Source organism: Triticum urartu, chromosome 2 (genome assembly GCF_003073215.2).
Source record: "Triticum urartu cultivar G1812 chromosome 2, Tu2.1, whole genome shotgun sequence".
Lineage (NCBI taxonomy): Eukaryota > Viridiplantae > Streptophyta > Magnoliopsida > Poales > Poaceae > Triticum > Triticum urartu.
The window spans coordinates 216,371,907-216,395,216 of NC_053023.1; the positions used below are offsets into that span (position 1 = coordinate 216,371,907).

Sequence of the window (23,310 nt, forward strand, 5' to 3'; positions counted from 1 at the left end):
AGGGTCGCGCTATTCGTCATCCTGGGTGAGGAATAGTTATTCTTCACCCCCTCTATTTTACCATCAATGCACCATAATTTTACGTTCCGTAAGTTTTGTCTTATTTCCGACGCAAAAAAGGACCGTAAGAAAATATATAATTGCTGTAAAAAATATTTTATATTATGTAAAATTACAAACGTAAAAACATAATCTAAAATACACATAAACTGCAAATTTTCTTGTCTTATGACCTATATTTTTATTTTCTTATGTCAAATTTTACGTAGTGAATCAATAGGAATATAACTATTTGAATTCGAAACGTAATTTAATTATGAAATGATCGTAAGATTATCTCGGATGAAGAATAACTTATTCTGCATCCTGGGTAATGAATAGTAATACTTATTTTGACAAAAGCACTATTCGTCACCCAGAGTGAAGAATTCTTATTCTTCACCCCAGTCCATCTCCCACGTACACATCTTCAAAATGTAAGAAAACAAAAGCACTTGAGATAAGATTACAGCCATCTCCCACGTACATACCTTCAAAACGTAAGAAAACAAAGGCACTTGAGGTAAGATTACAGCCTGAAGTAGGAAACTGTCTCCGTTCTACAAAACAAAAGGGACAGACGTAATATTACATTTTGCATGCTAATAAGTTACATCAGGCATTTGAGAAATCCATACGGCACAACAAAGTAATAACACTATAAAAAACAAAATGATGTTGCTGTAATTTTAGGATGAGTAGGAGGCGTGCCTGACTTCTTTTGTAGGATGTGACTGTGTTCCTATAAATTGTTCTTCAGTGTAGTTCTTGTTTGCAATTTTTTTCTCCAATGTTTTGCATGACAGTTGTCAAATGGATCGTCTTTTTTTTAGGGCGAGGTACTATATTATCTTGTTGACTTAGACCAGAAACACAAAAAGATTGCGGAGCGTTGTTAACTTTACTTTGAGATGTGCAGATCAAACGAAATTTTTCTTATAGTACGAAATAACCTTGAAAATGCAATATCCAGAATCCTAGAACTGCATTCCAAAAGTTTGATTTGTCTCAGGTATTTCCACAGTAATCAGCTAGAAACTTTTTTTTGTAATACAGGGACAAGTCCATAAAAAATTTTGGAGGCGAAAGCTTTGCTTTGCCTCAATCTAAACCATCCCATAAGAGGTATCTCTGCCTACCACATTATATTTCTTCTTGGGAGGTACATCAACACTATAGTGATGATAACAATCCAAAAGCCCATAAACGATGCTCAACACTGATTGAGATGACAACATTAATATCTAAAGAACCAAACATAAAAGGGACAGATGTATCATCACGAACACAGTAAAATCACGAGCCCATGGAATGGATGGTAGCCCGATGGCCCTAAAATAATGCTATATAACAAATGGAAGAACGATCAACATGGACCTAGGAATAACAAAACCGTCTAATAAATAGATTCAGTGTACAAAACTAACTAATGGTTCTAGGAAATGTCTCATGTAATTAAAACTATCCCTATGAGTATAGAAAAAAATCATTTGGAGATAATTGAATGCCATTTGGCGACCAGCAGCAGGAAAATTTCTAAAAGCACTATTTCAAAACAGATCTACTACACTGGCATGCCCAACTGCACTGCCCTCACACATATTTGAACTTGGTCTTCAAGCAACTTAACTTGAGGGTGCCCAAAGACTTCCATCAATTTCATATGTTCAACAATCTCTCAAGTAACTGAACAATTCTTATACATGGCCTGGAAGCAACATATAGTATCCTAAGAATAGTACCGAAGTCTTTAGCTTCACCTCTCTTCTCAACAATCATAAATTTTGCTACTAATTATTGGTAAAAAGGTCTAAATTTTGAACCAAACAATACCTGTACCCACCATACACTAAAATACGAAGCCGTGTTCCAGAAAACTCATTCCTCTCTACCCTCATACAGTTGTCGTCATCCACTTGAATAGACCTGAAAAAATAGAATATTTTTAGTTCTGAGGAGCATACCAACAAATAGGTAGAGACCACCGACAAACAAGAACACATCATACTTGAAGATAGACTGAGGCTTTACTATCTTAAACTGAAAAAAACACAAGGGAAGTTTGGATGTACCAGATTTATGAGAATCACATGAACACACTAGCTACAGGTATGAATCGAAAGTAAACAGAGAAACAAGACAGAGAGGCCAAGTTCTGTAACTACAATTGCAATGCAACCTAAATCATGTCTTGTACCAAACTGTGTGAGATAAAATTGGATAATATGAAACAAAAGAGATAAAGATTACAAGTTATCCATGCACAATCTCATGAATGAATTACGTAGCATCAAAACTTAAATACCTTTAAAAGCAGGCTAGCACATGATGTGAACATGCTGACGGAGTACCTAACATTAATTCATGGAAATAGTGAATTGGAGCACAACCAGGATGACAACAAAAAGTATTGCTACAGCAGAAAAATTGATCGACTAAAATAAATGCACGTCTCTATTCAAGTGGTACAGTAAATACAGGGTAGAAGATATTAACCATATTTGAATGGATGGCTCTGCAAGATAGGAAAATAGGTCACGAAATCAAAGTCTTATAGTATATAGGAATTTCAAACAAAAATAATGGTGCTGATCTTCTTTACGTATCCATGGCTACGGAAAAAATTGAATTGATGGAGCATAGCTAGAATCGCATTTACTCATCAAAAATAGCACATTCCCATCTGGTGTCTGCTACAAAAAACAAACAAGCAATAACCTAAAGGAAAAATCGCATTTCCCTGTTATACATGATTACTCTTGCATTGAGAGCAGGTTAAACCAAAATATTAGTGAAGATTGACGGGCTGGATGAGAATCAGTGTCCACCTCTTGGCAATAGAAATAAATCAAACTTAGCTTCCGTGAATATTGACAGGCTGGGAGAAGGTCAGTGTCCGCCAATATAAGGTGTCCAACCAACCACATATAAAAATCTAGCAGTTCAGAGTTAGCCCACATTCGCCAGCCGATGTAAGAAATTTGAGAGTTACGAGATGTGGGGCCAACATAAAATAGGAGCATGTACAAATAATACATTTCCAAACTTGCATCCGATATAGACTGCATTGCTTCTTTACATAGACATAAAATAGGAGCACGCCCAACTATATCGTTCTGTTCATTTCACCATGTATCAACATATCAAAACTAGAAATAAATAGGTGCTTAGCCATCCAGCGTTAGCCTAAGCTCAGTGTGAAAATATGAGAACCAACCCTGAGAAAGTTTACTGTACTGCAGGTGTATGCAGTGCTTTCAAAGAGGTGACAAAGAGCAACAAATGTACCATGAACTGGAAAAATAAAAGCTGATCCTGCATCTTGCACTTTTCGCTAGTTGATACCATGTCTCACTATTATTCAGGTCTGCGCCTACAATGTCTCACTATTGTTCAATTCTACGCCTAGAGAAATTCAGAAGCCTTCGACATATAGACAGCCACAGGTCAAGTGAAAATCCGTACTTTTACCAGGACGATTCAAGTTTAGGAAAAGGCACATTTGTTTTCTTTAGTAAGATTAGCTAATCGATAGGTGTAAATATCGATATGTTCAGAATATGATTGCCCCAGATGGCAGTGGCTCAATTAACTCAAAAACTAACTAGACATTACACTCCTATCAACAAGCCGGCGACATTGTGCATTAAGATTACAGTTACTTGGGCACGAATGTTTTGTGCTTCTTTTGGGGGCCTGATTTTTCGCTGCGAGGCTTGCTTTTCACATTTACTTGTACTTTACCCTTTCCGAGTTCTTTATGTGGCTTCTGCAATAGAGCATATTTACAATGATGGGATGACCATTGTCATACAGTAGCAGCATCCCAACTCCATTCTAAGTAAATGGCTGAACATGGTATTTCTCAATACTATATGACAGTCTAGTTATTTCAAAACGGTGGAGCTCCAATGAAGAAAAAAAGAACAGTTTATCTATAACAGAGTAGAAACAGGGCCGTCGCCTTTGGCTGGATCTAAGAAGATACTGTACTATTGTTCCTTCTCCGCAGCCTTCTTCTCCTCCTACAGCATGACATCCACCTCCTCCTTGAATTGATCCCACCTCCGAGCGCCAGTCTCCACCATCAACCTACAACAGTACATCAGCTCTTCATTATGCAAGATCCTCTCTTCTGTTTCTTTTTCTTTCTTTCTCTTCTTCTGCCTCGCTCCCAAAAACCAAGAACCCTAACCCTAGAAATTAAGAAATTTGTGGAGGAGGAGGAAGAGGAGGGAGATCTTACCGGCGAGAAGAAAGCCAACGATGGAGGGCGACGCCAGAGAAGGCCCATTATCGCCGCCCAGCTCGCGTCGGATCATTGCACTGCCTATGTCGCCTCGGTTCGCTACCGATCAGAGGCGCAAAGTGGACTACTTCACGCGCGAGAGATGGGAGTAGGCCTCGCCTCCGGTTGGTCCCTTCGGTGCCGCCGCTGTCGTCGCCTCCGCCATTGCCAGAGAGGAGAGGGTCGGGATAGAGGAACACCTGCCCGAGCCCGTGAAAACTGCTCGCACCTGTTCATGTACGGGGTGAGTGGGCTAGCTCCTAGCGACCAGCCAAAGCCCAACCGTTTCCATCGACATAATTTTAAAGTGGGCAAACATAATTTTACAGCCGGACCATCTCTCGGTCGATCGACTCGGGTGAGGAATTACTTATTCCTCACCCAGGGTTATTAATAGACTTTATATATAGCTATTCGTCACCTTGGGCGAGGAATAGTTATTCTTCACCCCCTCTCTATTTTGACATCAATGCACTGATTTTTTAGTTTCGTAAATTTTGTCTTATTTCATACATAAAAAGAGAACGTAAGAAAATGTGTACTTGCCGTAAAAAATATTTTATGTTACATAAAATTACGAATGTAAAAATATAGTGTAAAACATACATAAAATGTAATTTTTCTAGTCTTATAACCTATTTTTTTGCTTTTTTATACCAAATTTTACATATTGAATCAATATGCATGTAATTATTTATATTCTAAACGTAATTTATTTAGGAAGTGATAGTAAGATTACCTCTGATAAAGAATAATTTATTGTGCACCTTGAATGATGAATAATAACATTATATATAGGCTCGGTCTATTATGATAACACCCCCTTAAGAGTCAAGTCTTATTCTGCTAACACCTACCTACTATCCTCCGAACCGTACTGCAGCAAAAATCCCCACCCCATCTCCCTTACGACAACACCTCCTATCCCCTGGGCCAAACCCCCACCTCCCTCTACCTTCTACTGCAAGCCGTCGTCGCCCCGCCCTGCCCCTATCCACCCAAGGCCGCCGCCTCGCCGCCCGGCCCAAGTCCACCTACCAGCGCCGCCTTGGAGTACAACCCCAGGCCGTCGCCGCCACGCCCTCGTTCACCTCCTCTTCCTCTGGTCGGGGACGCCACGCCTCATCTTCCTACCACTCGACGCCGCCATGCCTCCTCCTACTCTCTACCAGCGCCGCTACGCCTCCTCTTTTGTCCGGCCAGCGCCGCGGCACCTCCTCCCCCACCCGACCACTTGCTTCCCCTCCACCACCTACCGTCGCCGAGCCGCGGCCAGCCCTCCTCAAAACCGCCGGGACCAGTGCGACGCGCCATCGCCGATCCAGCCAGGGATTCTTCCCTCCCCCCGCGTCAGGTCCGGCCACCGGCCACCTCTCACGCAACCGGCCACCGCCTCCCTTGCGCCCAACTCCTCTTCTTCCCTTGTGCCCACTTCCTCCCCCTCTGCCTCCCTTCCCAACCTGGATCTGCCTCTCCCATGGCTCGGGCGCTTGCTACTTTGCCGGTGAGGGCTGCTACTCTCTGCGGGCGGTGACAACGCAGCTGCACCAGGAGGCCACCTGCCTTCCTCTCTCGACCTTCTCTGCCGCTGAGCACAGGGAGCGCCTCACGATGAGCATCAGCTCCGGCCGTGGGTTCTCAACTCCTCCCCCGTGACCTCCTCTTTTGGACGGATGCATTCCAACAAGGCCGCATCCCCCCCACTGCAGTTCGGCGACTGTCGACATGCAGCTCGGCGGCATGAGTGATGAGGTTCAGTACTGGTGCACTTGCAGTATTGGTAGTTTTTACTTGCAGGTGCATTTTCTCGTCGCGGCGTGCAGCTGCAGCTCGCCACAACGGTGAGCAGAGGGGATCTGCACCACACGATGTGCCTTTGTGCAGTCCGGCGTAAAAAACAGAAGCCTCTGCAGTTTGGATCTTTTTATCGTCTGTAGTTTTGCTATTCTCGCTTAAAACTGAGAAAAAAGATGCAGTGCATTATGAGAACTTTGGTGGTTCACTATGTAAGAAACTGACATGCGCTTCGTTGTTTGTTATTCTCGCGGTTTAGTTTACTGTTTTGGTCAGAAGACGAACAACCAAAAAGGAAAAAACAGTGCACTGCACACCTTGTTGAGCCTAAAAAACAACTACTACGAAAAAAACAGTACCATTGGTCTTGTAGCAGTCCATTCTTTTCGCCCCCACGGGTCACTCAAGTCACCCCAAGAAAACCACCCATAGGGCGTTTTACTTCGCCGAGCCGTCCAAAAGGACGTGATACATGCAGTCCGCGATGCGTGGCTAGATGTGATGCTCACATACTCCGTCAGATGTGCAACTCACTGTACATAATTTTGCAGCTCGGGAACGAATGAGATGTGGCTAGATGTGCAGCTCACTGTGTCTAAAGTTGCAGCCCGTGAACGAACGAGAAGTGCAGGTGCATGACTTTACATAATTGTCTAGCTCGCCGGACCCTCTTCGAAGTTCTAAAACAAGTGCAACCCCTTAGTGGTTCACCTTGTAGAAAAAGAGAAAAAAATCCCCACGGGAGGTTCACTTCATTCTCGGATGCAATTTGTTTTGTTTGTGGGGCAATTAGAAAAAGTAGTTTGCTCCAATTTCCGTAGCAGCTCATTACCTCTATGTATGAAGTGCAATTTGTTTCGTGTGTCTCAAAAATTAGTTGATTGCGTCAACACATGCAGTGCGTTTGGTCCTCGGATGTGGTTCACTTTTGAGAGTGATGCTGTTCACTTGCGCCCAACCTGAAAGTGCGATTTTTTTAAACGAAACAACAAGATAGCAATGAGGTTCACTTTGACATACGTCGCGGTTCATTTGCCTCGTCTCTGCGGTCCACTCTCGTTCATAAAAATTGTTGAGAAAAAGACAACAAAAACTCACAAATAAACTCGGGTGAGAAAGTTTACGTCCGACAAAAGAATTCATGAAGTTCACTTGACTGTCTGATGTAGTGCGGTTTTCTGTCTGATGCAGTATTCACGACGATCTGGATGTCACGGAAAACAGTGTCCGCGTTTCGATAAATTCAAACTTTCTCTTAACCGTAAGGAAATAGAGAGAGTGTTCTATATGAAAAAGTTGCGCCTCGTCGATATCTTTCCAACGACGTATCATTTGTATCATTCCGACAAGCGGTTTGCCAAAATTCACGAAAAAACGGCCGCTGCCACTGGTTCATCAGCCGCACCATTTTCAAAATTAATTCAAAACCGTAAGGAATCTCATAAAAATTTGTACATATGAAAGTTGCGCCTCGTCCGTAGCTTTCCAACGGCGTATCACACGCCTCGTTGGACAAACGGTTAAAAAACTAGAGAAAAAGCAGTACCGAAAATTTGCAAAAATTTGGAAAACAGAATTCCGCGATTTAGTAATTCTGAAACTGCTCTTAAACCATAAAGAATTAGAGAAAGTAATACATATGAAAAGTTGAGTCTCGACGATATCTTTCAAACGGCGTATCATTTGCTTCATTCCAACAAGCGGTTTAGAAAAAAACGCGGAAATACGCTCGCTGCCACAAGTAGGGTGCCGCACAATTTTCAAAACTGCTCTGAAACCGTGAGTAATCTCGAAAAGTGTTCAACATGGCGAAGTTGCGTTTAATCCATAGCTTCTCAACGGTATATTACACGCGTCGTTCCGATAAATGGTTAAAAAACTGGAGTAAAAACAGTACCAAAAAACAGAGCGTGCAATTTTTTGTAACGGTCTATTCTGCTAATATTAGTAGAATAACTATTCTGATAACACTTCCGCACTGCACGCTCAACGAAAGTGCACGTCATTGTTTGAACCAAGTGTGCTGCAGTACTCAGGCGAGTGAACTTCGTGTCGAAAAAAACTGCACACTATGTTTTTTGGTACTTTTTCGCTCTAGTTTCTTAACCGTTTATCGGAACGAGGCGTGTAATACACCGTTGAGAAGCTATTGATTAGGCGCAAATTCTCCATGTTGAACACTTTTTGATATTCCACGCGGTTTAAGAGCAGTTTTGAAAACAGTGCGGCACACACGAAGTGGCAGCGAGCGTTTTTCACTTTTTTTTCTAAACCGCTCATCGGAATGAAGCAAATGATACACCGTTGAAAAGATATTGTTGAGGCGCATCTTTTTCATATATATTATTTTTCTAATTCGCTACGGTTTAGGAGCAGTTTTAAATTTAACAAATCACGGAATTGCATTTTTTCAATTTTTTTGCAATTTTCGATACTGTTTTAGCTCCAGTTTTCAAATCATTTGTCAAAGCGAGGTGTATGATACGTCATTGGAAAGCTACGGACAAGGCACAACTTTCGTATGTTGGAATGTTTTTGAGATTTCTTACGGTTTTTAGTTGATTTAGAAAATCATGCGGCTGGCGACGGGTGGCAGCGACCGTTTTTCACGAATTTTTTGCAAACCGCTTGTCAAAATGATTCGAATTATACGCCATTGGAAAGATATCGACTAGGTGCAACTTTTTCATGTAGAGCACTCTCTCTGATTCCTTACGGTTTAAGAGCAATTTTGATTTTAACGAAATGCGTACACTCTGTTTTTTCGTGAGGCAAAATCGTCGTATGTACTGCATCAGACAGAAAACCGCACTACTTTCAGACCAAAAACCGCACTTCATCAGACCGACAAGTGCACTGCATGATTTCTTTTTCGTGGGACGTAAATTTTTCCAAACGAGGTAGCAAACCGCACTTCTTTAGACTAAAACCCGCACTTCATCAGACGGACAAGTGCACTGCATGATTTCTTTTTTGTGGGACATAAATTTTCCCAAACGAGGTAACAAACCGCACTTCTTTAGACTAAAAAACGCACTACATCAGATGGTCAAGTGAACTTCATGATTTCTTTTGTCGAACGTAAATTTTTCTCAGACGAGTTTTTGTTGTCTTTTCTTTCATTTTTTGTGTGAACGAGAGTGGACCGCAGAGAGGAGGCAAGTGAACCGCGACATACATTGAAGTGAACCTCATTACTATCTTTGTTGTTGCGCTAAATTTTTAGCACTTTCATTTTTGTGTGCAAGTGAACAACATCACTCTCAAAAGTGAACCACATCCGAGGACCAAACACACTGCATGTGTTGATTTTAGTCGAGTGAGTTTTGAAACACACGAAATAAATTGCACTTCATACAAAGGGGTAATAAGCTGCTACACACAATTTTAGTGAACTACTTTTTTTGTCTTCTTCAAACAATTTTATTAAAGACATTCGTACTGTAATGAGATGAAGTGTAATGAAAAGTAAACGAAGTTTTGATGGTTTTGTTTTTTCTCTCTGTTTTACATTGTAAACCACATAAAAAAATGAATAAGTGGACCAAAACGGGTGCACTGCACGCACATATGGTCTCAACTACAAGCACATGTCCTCCTCTGCACGCACACGCTCTCTCAACTGCAACCACTCATGAGATGAAGTGCACTGCATGCGGCAGAGTAGTGTCGACCCCAGCTTTTCTTCTCCTGTTTGACCTATGGAAGAACAACTAGTGCCACACTACATGGGGGTTTGACACAGTGGCGGGGAGGTGGTGCTCGTCGTCTGGTGCTCCACGACCATTATTGAGCACTACACACATCCACACGCCACACTGCACACACCCACTCGCCGCACTGCATGCACATGCTGCAAACCGCCAGACCCGAGCTGCAAGAACCGCGAACTACTCCCCAATGAACTGCATTTGATTTAATGATTTGTGGTCTGAAACAGAAAACCGAGCGGACACCGGAAGCGCACTTCAGTGGGCAACCGCACAAGATGAAGTGCGCATCCAAAATCTGCAAAAACAAAAAGCAAAAAGGCCTTTTGTGAGCTGCACCGGCGGCAACTCATGTTCCGGGGATGCTGTCGACGTTGTTGACCTTCTTCGCGCACTCTGGGCGGCCATGGCGGATGCAGGTGAGGTGGCGCTCCTACGGCCTCAGACCACGGCTATTGCAGGCGGCTGCCAACCTTCGGGGCGCGAGGTTGGACGACAGGAGATGCGCGGAGAGGCGCATATGCGGGGCAGCCTGCTCGATCCCGGCAACCCAAGGGTCGTGAGGCGCCGTGGATGAAGGGGTCAACGGCAGCAGCTGCTCGATCCCGTCTGCTTATGGCGCGGCAGGGCCAGCTCCGCTTGGATCCATCATTGGGACAAGGAGGCGCGGGGAGGGAAGTGGTTTCCAGGGGGCGGAGTGGGGTTAGGTGGCGGAGTGGGGCACCACGGCATCGCCGGTTGCGGCCCGACCTAGGAAGGGAGGAAGGTGGTCGGAGGAGGCGCGCCGGAGTTGGTGGGCATCGGGGCGACAGAGGGAGGTCGGAGGAGGCGCGCTGAAGTTGGTGGGCATCGGGGTGATAGAGGGAGGTCGGAGGAGGCGCCCCGGAGTTGGTGCATTGGTGGGGCGCCGCGGGGGTGGGTTGGTTGGGCGCCGCGGGGCTGGGAGGTGGTGGCGCGCCGGAGGGGTAGGGTGGTGGCATGCCGCGGGAGTGGGGAGCGGTGGGGCGCCGGAGTGGTGGGGTTGGTGGGGTGCCGGGAGGTGGTCGTAGTGGGGAAGGTGGGCAACAAGGGGTGGGTTGCTGCAGGGTAGAAAGTGGGGTGTGAGGGTTGGCCTAATGTAGTTTTCTCGTGTTACCGTGCGGTCCGGGTAGGTGGACTGAGTAGCATGTAAGTGTTAGCAGAATAAGAGATTTGTGTGTAGAATATGGTCTTAAGGGGTGTTATCATAATTGGAGAATATGGTCCATCCTACCACCTAGGGGTAGTTACCCCACATATCTCATATATTACCATGTGGTAGTATATATATATTATATTTTATCGTTTAAAGTATGTTCATATACTATATATAAGATACTCCAAAGTGAGTTACATGAAAAAATTACAAGTTAACCCATGATTTGTATTATATTTGTGAAATACGTACATATTTGTACGTAAAAATGAGCATACTCAAAATACGATATATACTACCAAAAAAGTAGTATATATATACTACCTAAACATTGTTATATACTACATACTACGCGTACATACTCTCCAATTTGATAGGTACAACATATAACATACAAAACACAAGTGGTGGTAAAGTGGTACTAAATATATATAAATATATATAAATATAAATATAAATATAAATATAAGGTAACGCTATTATAAACGTGAGTGTAGAATAGTTTATTCTACATCCCTTAGTAATTCTATGTACAAAATCTAGTAAAACGGTGTACAAAATGTAGTAATTCGGAAAATATTTTTTATCATCTATGTTTCTAATTTACTACATTTTTACGAAATTACTATATTTTACATAGTGTGTTACTATATTTTGTATGTACCGTTATTGGGGTGTAAAAAAAGCTATTATACACTCACGCTTAGTTTAGCGTTACTATATATATATCCAAATTTTGTTTGCATGCACTACAAGCATCAATGGTCAACAATTGCTTTCCGAAAAAGATAATACACTACCGGTTTCCTAGTATGATTCATTTTCCAAACAAAAATAGTATGTATATACAATTCTATTTCTTAAGGTATCATATATGATAAATAATACGAAAGGTCCCAAAGGTTTGTATGTATATTAAGGATGTTTTTATGTATTTTTCTAAAGTTTTACTTTTCAAGGTATGTAGTATTTAAAAAAAATTTAAGACGAGGTTGGACTTTTTAACCGCTAATATTTCTATACAAATTAAGGTGACCAAATAATTAAAATGCGATCCTAATTAAATTTTTTACTTGTAGTAATATATGATGCATGCCGATACCCACTCATGATTATTGTTAGTTTAAGGAATGTTTGTTACATATACCCACACATGATCCTATGTATTTATTGTATGTATGTATATACTCATAAATTTAATGTCAAGGTATGTAAATACGATGAGTATGCACATACAAGAAAAATATATTGAGTACTCTAGGGTATATACATACACAAAAATCTAATCAATACGTACTAAGTAAGTTAATTCTAAGTATATACATACACAAAAATCTAATCAAAATGTATTATATATTCTGGGTATATATATACACAAAAAACTAATGCGTTACATACTAAATATTCTGGGTATATACGTACTAAAAAATATCTAAAGAGTTTGTAATAAATAAATGAATCCGTACATACCTAATCTAATTGATACGCACTGAATATTCTGGGTATATACATAGACAAAAATATAATGTGTATGTACAAAATATTCTGGATATATACGTATAAAAATTTAACGGGTACATACTAAACAGATGAATTCATATATACCTAATTCGTAATATATCTAATGTATAGTATTTATCCTTCTAAAGATATGCTACCATGCATGGCGTGCTTAATGACATCCATTTATGATATACATTATAATTGTTTTCATACTTAACTGTTTCAGAATTGGCAATTAGTAATGGGTTGACCAGTTACCTTATATACCTATCACAATAACACGCATCTAAATGCAATCAAACGGTGAAAAGGCAAGGAGCCTAGGCACCTAGGTGTCCCATACCGTCTCTTATAAAAAAACCAACTTGGTGATGATGGTGTGCCTGCCATCCTGCAATGTAGGCCGTCTGATCTATATCTAAGGGATAAAAAGCAAACTATAACAATTTTGTAAAAAGATACCCGCATCCCTCTTCACATTTACAAATAAGACCTTCCATCGTTCATCTTTGTCTCCCACGAGATAAACAACTCATATAAATGCATCTTGATGTTCCGTGCAACGCATGGGCCTCTTGCTAGTACACACACACACACACACACACATATATATATATGACAAATTTTATCTACCACCAGTGGTATTTACCATCACTTGAGATTTTTATGTTGTATGTAGTATCTACCAAATCATAGAGTATGTACGCGTAGTATGTAGTATATAAGAACGTTTAGACAGTGTGTGTGTGTGTATAGTACTTTTTAGGTAGTATTGATGTGGAGCATCTTACGGTCATCCCCATGGACCTACCATCGTCTCGCGAAGTGCCAAGAGGACCTATGACACGAGCTAGAGCTAGAGCTCTCGAGACCGAGGTGACTTCCTTCCTTAGTGATATCACATATGATCCACTCGAGACATGGCTACTACTCAAGTCTGGAATGTTGTGCATGATCAGGTACCAAGAGGACCCTCCCAAAGATGCATGTGAAGACGGATAAGTCCCCAAGTTCAGGGATGAAGGGAACCAACGGAAGGACTCAAGAACAACTCCCAGGCCCCGGACATCCGGCCATGACCCCGGACATCCGGCCCCTGGAGCAACAGCCGCACAGCTGCCAAGTACCTACAGGCCCCGGACATCCGGCCCAGCCCGGATATCTGGCCCGAAGCCCGTAAATTCGGCACCTTCCATCCAGAGAGCGTTAAGGCCAGCCCCGACAGCCCGGACATCCGGCCCGACGCCCGGACATCCGGCCTCCCCTGTCTGTGTACAATGTAAGGGCCGTGGCCCGTGTATCCCTTTGCCCACCTAGACTATATATACTCCTCCTCCTCCATCTTTCTAGGGTTAGCATTGGTTTAGCTCATACTTGAGATAGAGCTTTGCTCATCCATACAGATCTACTCCTTGAGAGAGACCGCGACCCCTCTTCGAAGAAGGATTCAAGACCTCCTTAACGGAGAAGACCCCCATCAAGACCTCCTCACGGAGAAGAACCGGTTACCCTATGTATCGTCCCGTGTTGACTTTGGATCGTGTGATCTCTTTGTGTACTTGGATCTAGCATATGTGTGATCGTTCTTGTTGGTTTCAGTGATTCTCTCGTGTTTCCCCTCGTGTTCTTCGTGTTCCGCGTTGGGATCCGCTCCTTTCGTGAAAGATCGGCCATCTAGGGTTCCACCCTACATCATCTTGGTATCTAGAGCCAGGTTGATCATGATTTCGGAGCCTCCCCGTTGTGTTTTCTAGCCTAGTTTTGTTGATTTTGTCCCTAATTTGAAAATTCCCCACAAAAATAGCCCCCCCATTTTTTTGTGATTTGTTGGTGTGATGATATTTTGTTGGATTTGATCCGCGGATTTCATGTGTTGCAGGTAGATCTAGCTTTCCCCCATCTTTTCCCCAATTTCCATCCACAAAATCCCCTGAATTTTGCCCCGATTTGCCTCTTCCACGCGGAGTTCATCAAGTTCGTCCACAGATACAGAGCCCGGACATCCGGCCGAACCCCCGGACATCCGACCACCTGGGGCATCCGGCCATCAAGCCCGGACATCCGGCCACCTGGGACATCCGGCCATCAAGCCCGGACATCCGGCCCCTGGCAGCATCACTTCCATTGACCGCCCCGTTTTTCGTTCAAATTTCGCCAAAATTTTGTTCCGGTGCCCACATCCACTTCCACATAACACCACCACTTCCGCATAGCACCACCATTTCCCACATATACCACCATCGCTTACCACTACCAACTCCGACAATTTTGTCACGTTTTGCTTTGAGAATTTGAGTTGCGGTTCCGTGTCCTATTGTGTTTCGGCTATTTAGGTACGGTTCAACATCAACATCACTGCCGCTCATCTTTGCCACGGATTCGTCAATGACAACAACCACTTCACCATTTTGACACCATACTGTAAGCAAGAACGGTAACCTCATCTTGGTATCGTGATATATCATTCTTGCCATTACATTGATAACCACATAGCCCAATTTTGCGTATCTTACCCATCGAGACTAGCCTTTGAGTATTGCCGACAACGTCACTTGTGCACATTAGTGATCATACTTCCCATTGCATACATATCATATCATTGGTCCATATCTTGGTTTCATCTTTTGTGTCACAAAGTTGTCATTGCATACACAATTGCTATCTTGGTTCGGGAAACACTGCATGAGAAAAGAGCTCAAAAGAGAAAGAGCCAAACAAGCTTTTAAGCAAAAGGGAAAGATATGCAAAGAGCTTTTAAGAAAGAACCATAGCATCATACAACATTAAGATTGTCATACTAGATCATCTTGTATCATATCATCGGAATACCATACATAGAGCATACTTGGGATAGAAGCCGTTGCATTTTTGCTTAGTAGGTTGTGCACAAGTCTTCTTGTCCACCTATTGTGCAATCGTGCTAGAGTCACTCTAGTGTTGTGCAACAAGAGCATTTTCGTGGATTCCACATTTTGGCTCATCCTTGGTTGCGTGACCCCATTTATTTCTTTGCGTGTGTGTTTTTGTGTACCATATTTTGCTATTGGTCTACTTGTTGCACTGCAAACTTGTAAATCTTTTCCAACATTATTGACGCTCACTAACAATTGCATAAAATTTTGTTCCACCATCCTAACCAAGCTCCACCATAAGATTTTACTTGTGTAGGTGTGAGAACCGACAGGAATTGGTACCAATTGTGCTATTTTCTTGTTCCACATTGGAGTGATCATTGATCCATCTTCAACATCGGTCAAGGTACATTTGGTATAAGTTCTTCTCTTTCTCCCACTCACATATTTTTGCTTGGAATGATGGATAGGCCAAGTACTTCTACCAACCCACTCTTCATCGAGCAAGACGACGACATGTCCTCCTACGTCACAAAGAGCCACCTTTTTGGTGCACAACGTGCTTTGCAGCAACAAGCAATGAGTGAACACATCGACAACCTCGCCGCCGACTTGTGACTCTCCGAGCAACGTACAAGAGACTATTTCGACAACAAGCTCGACGACCACAAGCAAGAGAATGACGCAAGAATGGATGAGATTCGTGCTTTGTTGCTCAACCACTCTTCTTCCACTCCGTCCTCAAGACGGAGCCGCTCAAGTCGACATTCCGACTACACCATCTCCGGCTCAAGTACACCGACATCGAATAATCTTCGACCTACCGCGCGCCAAGATCGTCAAGCAAACCGCAACCCTCTACACGACAACAACTCTCAAGAACAACGACATCATCAAAACCAAGCTACTTTTGCGCAAGCACGAGAACGGCAACACCAACGCCAACAAGAAGAGGAAGAGAGAGCATGACTACATCAAGATGCACAAGATGCCGATGCACAACGTCAAGAACGACAATTGCAAGAAGCCCAAGCACTTGAGGTGCAACAAGCCCTCCGAGACTCAAGTCGGGCCGTAGCCACGCGCAACCGACAAGCTCATGAGCAACAAGAAGCGCTTGGCGAAGAAGTTCAAGAGAGGAACTATCAAGCTCGAGTGCATTGTCAAGTTCCACAACCTCCTCACCAAGAACCTCAAGTTCAACAAGAGCAAGAAGACAATGGAAATCATCCACGACAAGAGCAAGTTGAGGGAGACAATCCTCCTCGTCAAGGACGTCATCACCCTCGACCCGACACAATGAAGAGCAACGCTACGACAAGCTAAAGTTCACCATGCCCAAGTTTTCCGGAAGCAATGATCCCAAAGAGTACCTTTCATGGGCATTGAAGGTTGACAAAATCTTCCACTTACACAACTATGAGGAAGAGTGATGTAGGGTAGGAACCCTAATCGGCCGATCTTTCACGAAAGGAGCGGATCCCGTGATGAACATGAAGAACACGAGGAGGGAAATGAGGGGAAAATCAAGAGAACACTCAAACCAACAAGTATGATCACACATGCACTAGATCCACGAACACAAAGGGAGATACAAGATCCAAAGTCAACAATGGACGATACAAGAGGTAACCGGTCTTCTCTATGAGGAGGTCTTGAATCCACGAGGGGATCTTCTCTGCAAGGAGGTCTTGAATCCAAAGGGATCTTCTCCGAAGAGGGGCCGCGGTCTCTCTCGTGGAGTAGATCCGATGTGGATGAGTAATGCTGTATCTCTAAATATGAGCTAAACCAATGCTAACCCTAGCTAGGATGAATAGGAGGTCTATTTATAGTCTTAGTGCAAATGAGGGCGAAAGGAGGGGGTACATGGGCTTCGGGCCCGAAACTGGACACAGCCAGGTACCGGGCATCCGCCGGGGACCGGTCGTCCGGTGTCTCATGGCCGACCGGACATCCGGTGGCTGCCGGTCGTCCGCTCATTCTAGCTCGGATGCTGGCATAGCGAATTTCCGGAGGAGGCTAGTCGTCCGGTCGCCGGACGTCCGGTGGCGCCGGTCGTCCGCTCGTTTGGCTCGGGTGCCGGGGCACCGGTCTTCCGGTCCGGGCTGGATGTCCGCTCGCTGGGGTTCGGCTGGAGCTTCAGGCTTCGGACGTTCGGTCCCGACCGGTCGTCCGGTGGCTGGGACTTCTTCTCCAGCTCTCCTTCTTATTCGTCTTCACGTCCATCTTTCTCTTCTTCTTCTCCTTGCTCCTTAGCTTCTTCATGGCCAACTCCTAGATACCTGAGTATGCACAATGTCTCCGTTTGAGGTAGTAGCCATGTCTCATGTGTATCGAAGTGGAAGTGTGAGAGGAGAGATGTCACCTCGGTTTCGAGAGCTCTTGCACGTGCTCGTGTCATGGGTCCGCTAGGCACTTGGTGAGGCGATGGTAGGCCCATGGGGATGACCTTGGGATGCTCCGCATCATCTCCCCTCCCTCAGGGAACATCCATCCTCGGATCAAATTCTTCATCACCATGATAGGGAGAGAGATCTTTGAAGTTGAAGATGTCGCTCACGTTGTACTTGTCGCGCGGGAGGTCGATCTTGTAAGCGTTGTTGTTGTAGCGTGCAAGCACCTTGAAGGGTCCATTCACTCGTGGTCGAATTTTGGACTTGCGTTCTTGGGCAAAGCGGCCCTTGCGAAGGTGTAGCCATACGAGATCACCAATGTTGAAGACCATGGGGTGCTTGTTGATGTTGAGCTTGGTCGCAAGTCGTTGTACTTGGCGCTCGATAGTATGTCTTGTATCTTCATGCACCTTCTTGAGATGAGTCACACATGCACTTGCGTCCAAATTGATGCGCTCTTGGAGTAGTAGAGGGAGAATGTCCAATGGGGACAAAGGGTTGAATCCGTAGACGACCTCGAAGGGGGACTTGCCGGTTGTGGAGTGTCTTGCTCGGTTGTAGGTGAACTCGGCGATAGGTAGGCACTCCTCCCACTCCTTGATGTTCTTCTTGATGAGTACTCGAAGTAGAGCGGAGAGTGTGCGGTTGGTTACCTCCGTTTCGCCGTCGGTTTGTGGATAAAACGCCGTGGAGAAGAGTAGCTTGATTCCAAGCTTGGCGCATAGGGTCTTCCAAAAGTAGCTAAAGAATTTGATGTCACGGTCCGAGACGATAGTCTTTGGCACTCCATGTAGATGCAATATTTCCCTACAAAAGATATTAGCATCATGTGAAGCATCATCTATCTTGTTGCAAGGAATAAAATGTGCCATCTTAGAGAAACGGTCCACAACGACAAATACCAAATCCTTTCCATTTCTAGTCCTAGGCAATCCAAGTACGAAATCCATGATAATGTCTTCCCATGGTTGATATGGAATTGGGAGAGGCATGTAAAGGCCATGGGATTAAGCTTTGGACTTAGCTTTGCGACATGTAGAGCATCGGTTGGTGAAGCGGTTGACGTCGCGAAACATCTTGGGCCAAAAATAGTTCTTGGAGAGCGTGGCGAAAGTCTTGTCGCATCCAAAATGTCCCATTAAGCCTCCTCTTGGAGAGCGTGGCGAAAGTCTTGTCGCATCCAAAATGTCCCATTAAGCCTCCTCCATGAGATTCCTGCAAAAGCAACAAACAAAGAGAAGACTCGGGGATGCAAAGCTTGTTAGCTCTCATAAGATATCCATCTTTGATGTAATAGCGTTCCCAAGAGGTGTGCGTCAAACACTTGGCATAAGGAGTAGCAAAAGTAGGATCATGCTCATACAAGTCTTTTATATGCTCAGAACCAATGACATCCAATTCAAGTTGAGTAACAAGCATGCATATGCGGGAAAGGGCATCTGCCACAATTGTTTCCTTACCTTTAGTGTACTTGATGACATAAGGAAAAGATTCGATAAATTCACTCCATTTAGCATGACGCTTGTTTAACTTGGTTTGGCCCTTAAGATACTTGAGCGTTTCATGATCGGTATGAATGATAAATTCATGAGGGCGAAGATAGTGTTCCCATTCATGCAAAACGCAGACTAAAGCACATAGCTCTTTGTCATATATGGGGTAATTGAGTTGCGCCCTGGAAAGTTTCTCACTAAAGTAAGCTATGGGGCGCTTCTCTTGCGTTAACACACCTCCTATGCCATTAACGCTAGCATCACAATGAATCTCAAAGGGTTTGTCAAAGTTGGGTAATGCAAGCACGGGAGCATGAGTAAGAAAATTCTTAAGCTCATTGAAAGCGGTATCTTGGGATGGACCCCAAACCAAAGGCACATTCTTCTTGCTCAAAGCATGCAAAGGCGAAGCAATGGTGCTAAAATCTTTCACAAAGCGACAATAGAAACCCGCAAGGCCAAGAAAGCTACGCACTTGTTGCAAATTGGTTGGTTGTGGCCAAGTCTTAATAGCATTGATCTTGGACTCATCAACATGAACACCCTTAGAAGATACAACAAAACCCAAGAAAACGAGCTTATCAACGCCAAAAAGGCATTTCTCCATATTAGCATAGAGATGCTCTTTTCGAAGAGTTTGTAAAACGGTTCGGACATGGGTGACATGCTCTTTGAGAGACTTGCTAAAAACAAGGATATCATCGAAGTAGACCACAACAAACACACCAATGTAAGGGCGAAAAACATGATCCATTGCATTGTAGCGACCCGACCTCAAACGGTCAAGCCTCTGTGTATCCGTGCCATCCCTGGATTGGTATGCTGGCACACACAGTACATCAATGTATATATCAAAGTGCAATCACATGTATAAATAATGTAAAACTGATATATACCTCATAAGTCTCGGCGGAAACAAACATAAGGGTGTGGAGTCCCATCAACGCCAATGGCAAGTTGAGTGTAGACCGTAACCCTAAACGTAACTCTTACTCGTCGTAGAAATTCCTGCAACATAAGACACTGCAGCCCTGTAGGTCACTACATTGAATGTACTGGCAAGTCACATCATAAGAATAATGAATCTCTTTGTACATGCAATTTGGCTGGTGGAAAGCTCTAAGTTTAGTTTTTGCATAAAGCTAGTTTTTCCCTAGAATAAAAGATATTATTCTACCACTACAGTATATCATAGGATGAGTTGACAAACCCAACTCAATCCATTCCCAAAGTTTCATTTAAAACCCAACTATTTAATTAAGAGTGATGAGATCTCCCAGCATTTCCACTACTAGATGCTCAAGTTATCCGTAACCGGGGACACGGCTAATCGATTAGGTTTTAACACTCTGTAGAGGTCTACACACTTTTCCCCACAAGACTCGATCGCCTCCCTTGAAGTTCTCGCACTGCATGGCGTTTGAGAACAGGATGACCGAGACATAGTCTTTCGAAAGTATTCCCCCTTAACCCACGGATAGGCCGGTACACCTACTCATTCTACATCTGCTAGCCTATCCCGGAAGAGGTCGCACTATCTACTCAACTAAGCCATAGCCCATATTGGCTTGTGGCTGCACACGGAAGCTTCTAGACATGAGAATACAATTGATCTCTTTGAGCCTGGGTGGCCGACCACTAGTGGTGCACCACCATGGATTAACCATGCATGCTCCCACTGTACTTCGCCACCATTCAAACCAAATACCGCCCAGGTAGTTCATTTACAAGTCTTGGTCCTGATTACTACTTTGTCACTCATGTCTCACCATGTTCGCTTCCCAAACCACGTCTACATTTAGCAAGGCAAAAATAAACTTACACGGTGGTGACAAGGATGTATAGGTCAGACCTACCTCAAATGAACTACTAGGTAACGGTATAGCCATTTGGCAACAATAAATCCTACCATGCAATCCTACCTCAAAGGACTAAATGCATAATTAAAACATAGGTAATTGGAAGAATGGTCAAATGTGGACTTGCCTGGTAATAGTTAACGAAGATTATATCGCTCTTAGAAATTTACTTAATAGAACTATTCATCACTCTCCAATGAAAATCTATAAAGTCAAACATTGCATTCACATAAGCAATCATTTCGGAGAACCAAATAACATGCGACATGAAAAGACTCAGAAAATCCAAATGAAAACACGACACACTTAACTATAAAAAAATACTAAGTGCAAAACAACATGTGACATCCGGTTCAAAATTGTGATGTGAACTATAGTGCATACAAGGCATATAAGTGAAACTATCATAGACAGGTCCTAGGTGTGTGAAAATATTTTGAGAAAGGTCTAGGTGATAGGGTTTGGCTACAGTGACAGAATGCAAAAAGAAACAACTTAATCGGAGCTTCGGTTTGGGAGATATGGCCATTTGAAGTTCGAATTCGAATATGAATAAATTCAAATTTGAATCTCACAAAAGTTTGCAAAAAGGATACCACTGGACAGATCTAAACATGACGAAGAATTTGCCGTTGGTTTCATCGAGTTTGGATCTACGGTTAAAAAGTTGTGGCTACTCGAAGTTCAGGGACTAATTTGCTAATTACAGGGACTAAACAAAGAAGAAAACTATCGCAAACAAGTCCCTGGCCACGTGGCGGATTGCGGGTGGCTGAGCAGCATCCGCCGCGGAGGCTATACGGCGAACATCCGCTAAATAAGAAAAAACAACGACGGCGGCTAGCTAAAGAAAAACCGACATTTGATTTAAATAAAAGCGCACGGTCTAACGAGAACCGACCGGTAGTTTTTAAAATAAAAACTGCGGTTAACCGCGTACCGGTTCAACTAAAAAAAAACAACTAAACTAATCTAATTTAAGCCGTTGATCTTCGATCTAACGAACAAGAGGAGGTGCGGCGGCTTACAGCGGCTGGCGACGAGCAAAGGACGGCGGCGCGACATCGGGTGATGGCGGGGCAGCTGGTATGGCGGTCCTCGGTGTCGGGGAAGAAGACATGGAGGTGCGGTGCGGCTTGGGTGTCCGGATGGTGGCGTCGGGGTGAGCGAGGTGAAGACGGTGGCGCTCCGCGGGCTCCGGTGAGGTCGGGTGTCGTCGGGGCGGGTGCTCCGGCGAGTCCTAGGGTCAAATAAGGTGTCAAAAAGAGGCGCCTTGCCGCGGGAAATCGTTTGACAAAGAAGGTGGAGGCCGTGGTGGCTTACTGGCGACGGAATGCTCAGTGGAGTGACGCGGCTCCGGCGAGATGCGAACGACGATAGCGAGCGGTAGGGGCGGCGTGGAAAGAAGCGGGACGGTGAGATCGACAGAGGGGAGTCGGGGGCATTTATAGGCGAGGGGAGGGCGTGCGGGGCTGCGGGATAAGCTCTATCCCTAGAGCTTCGGCCGGCGGGTTCGGGTGTGCGCGTGCTCATCCAGCGGAGTCTGCGGGAGGTTAGGGACGATAGCGCTACGGGCCCCATCGTGAAGGAAATATGCCCTAGAGGCAATAATAAAGTTATTATTTATTTCCTTATATCATGATAAATGTTTATTATTCATGCTAGAATTGTATTAACCGGAAACATAATACATGTGTGAATACATAGACAAACAAAGTGTCACTAGTATGCCTCTACTTGACTAGCTCGTTAATCAAATATGGTTATGTTTCCTAACCATGAACAATGAGTTGTTATTTGATTAACGGGATCACATCATTAAGTGAATGATCTGATTGACATGACCCATTCCATTAGCTTAGCACCCGATCGTTTAGTATGTTGCTATTGCTTTCTTCATGACTTATACATGTTCCTATGAATATGAGATTATGCAACTCCCGTTTGCCGGAGGAACACTTTGTGTGCTACCAAACGTCACAACGTAACTGGGTGATTATAAAGGAGCTCTACAGGTGTCTCCAAAGGTACATGTTGGGTTGGCGTATTTCGAGATTAGAATTTGTCACTCCGATTTTCGGAGAGGTATCTCTGGGCCCTCTCGGTAATGCACATCACTTAAGCCTTGCAAGCATTGCAACTAATGAGTTAGTTGCGAGATGATGTATTACGGAACGAGTAAAGAGACTTGCCGTAACGAGA

General features: G+C 43.9%; 1 long non-coding RNA gene across 1 annotated transcript; it reads right to left on the reverse strand.

Moving 5' to 3' along the window:
* Positions 1–1,601: 1,601 nt before the first annotated feature.
* LOC125541431 lies at positions 1,602–2,571 on the reverse strand. Its single transcript, XR_007297527.1, has 2 exons — positions 2,345–2,571; positions 1,602–1,965 (listed from the first exon to the last, which is right to left on the reverse strand). It is a non-coding gene; the product is annotated as an uncharacterized LOC125541431 (long non-coding RNA).
* Positions 2,572–23,310: the final 20,739 nt, after the last annotated feature.